The following is a 2455-nucleotide window of genomic DNA, read 5'->3' as shown; positions in this document are numbered from 1 at the left end:
TATCAAAATTATAAACATCACTTTAATATAATATAGAAAATGTATATATATGAGACAATTCTATTATTTATACATAATATATTCACCACACCTACATTATTTTTCAATGTGGGACATATAATATACTAAAAAGTACATATCTTTTAGGATGCCTCCTATTTAAATTTCATCCTACTAAAAAGTACATATCTTTTATATACTATTCTTTCGATGAGAGATACATAATTTAATTATTTAGACGTACTATGTTCATCATGCCTACATTATTTTTCAATGTGAAACATATAACATACCAAGAAGTAAATGTCTCTTCTTAAAAAAACCATTATTGTATACGTATTATTTTTCTTTGAAGGTAAAACCACTTAGTTTCGATCGACGATTATTAGATAGGGATCTCTATATCGTACATATAACGACACATTAACGCTCTATTAGTGCATTCAGAAGACAACCATTAGTAAAATCTTTAGTTTTGTACTGTCTTAGGAGACAACCATTAGTAAAACTCTTGGTTTTGTATTGTGCTTTAACTTTGTGTATGTTGTAATATTGTTCATTATAGGTTGCCTATGTGACACCAACATTAAGTGATTTTTGCTTCTCTTGTTCATGTTCTTAACTCTTTCCCGAGTAGTTATCATGAATCTCTACTTTATTTTTTATATCATATCGTAGAGATAATAATATAAAATCTTAAGAGAGCTCTTTAAAATAATATTTATGAGACTCAAAAAATTTTGGGTTGATGCATAAGTTCCAAATATGTCTCCTATTTATAATCATAGGATCACACTACCTTATACTAATCCTTCGATGTGGGACAATTCTACTATTTATATGTAATATATTCACCACACCTACTTATTTTCCAATGTGGGACAAAACATACTAAAAAGTACACAATTTTACATATTAAGAAGTACACCATCTTTAATATGTGCAAATAATATGAAATTTATACTCTAATGATAGCATTTTTTACCAAAAAGCTAATTATATTATTTTCATAATTTTTTTAACGATATTTTTTTGGCAAATGAAATGTAAAAGTTTGATATAAAAATTAGAAATATCACTTGAATATAATTTAGGAAATATACATATTATAATAATTAAAAGATTCTCTACTTTATTTTTTACATCAAAAATTATACTTTCCTAAATTGATTTTTGATGATGTGGACGCTCTCATATCGCTCGAAAAAACTCTCTTATATATATATATATATATATATATATATATATATAATCAGGATCCTGTACGAACCAAATTACGGTGCGAACCGTACGAACTACTAATACCCCCTCACTGTGTACTTTTTCTAAACCACAACTGTCACTCCCGTACATCTCATTCTTATCCTCTTAGATTCTTATCCGCTTTATCTGACGACTTCTCTCTCATCACCGACCACCGCTCCCCGACGGCGACACCACCGACGACCGCTTGCGACGGCGACGGTGGCGACTTGATCTCCCATTCCCTTCCGACGGCGACGTTTCTATCCTGCTGTAACCCTAATTCCTTCATTTTTATGTTGTTTATGTTTCAGCTGATTTATATTTTTTGATTTTTGATCTTTATTAAGTTTCACATGTTGATTATTGAAGCTCAAACGTATATAATTACTGTTTTAATTGCTATGATTCTCTGCTGTGTTATGTTGTCATGTGTTTTGAGGGGATGCGATTGATTTTTCTGGTTGTCGTCCTGGTGTGAGTTCTATTGAGTGGTATGCTCAGTTGTGCTGTGTTTTATTGGTGTATTTTTAAGTCTAGATACATATCTCTTACATACAGGATACGCATGCTCCTTCTATAGGATCCACACAACTGTTTCCTGTATGCAGTAGCAGTAGCTTGTGCATGTCCCTCCATTTTATTTTAACACATGCTTCTTTTACTGGATACACAAATTGCTTCATGTATCCGGTAGCATTAGCCTATGTATCTTCTTATATAAAATAGTTCGTCATAATTTAGAAGAGTCTCACGTTTTTGGTCTTTTGGTATTCTGGATACACATTTGTCACTTACGGAATACACATGCTTCTTTTACTGGATACACAAATTGCTTCATGTATCTGGTAGCATTAGCCTATGTATCTTCTAATATTAGCAGGTGTTGCTGTGTTCATAGATGTACCTTACCTCTAGATATAGATCTCTTACTGGCAGTGACTGACAAAGTGACAATATCTCTTTTAAAAATGGATGGAACTATTTTAATGTTTGCGATTTTTTTGTCTTTGGGTCCTAATTCGAAAGAGTCTCACGTTTTTGGGCTAAGTCCACAATTAGGATGCCATCTTAGGTCTTTTCGTATTCTGGATACACATTTGTCACTTACGGAATACACACGATACTCTTCTTTGGATTCACTATTTGTTTCATGTATCCGGTAGCATTAGCCTCCGTGTGTCTTCCAATATTAGCATGTGTTCTTTGTGTT

Source organism: Silene latifolia, unplaced genomic scaffold (assembly GCF_048544455.1).
Source record: "Silene latifolia isolate original U9 population unplaced genomic scaffold, ASM4854445v1 scaffold_20.1, whole genome shotgun sequence".
NCBI lineage: Eukaryota > Viridiplantae > Streptophyta > Magnoliopsida > Caryophyllales > Caryophyllaceae > Silene > Silene latifolia.
Note: the sequence above shows the minus strand (reverse complement) of the source record.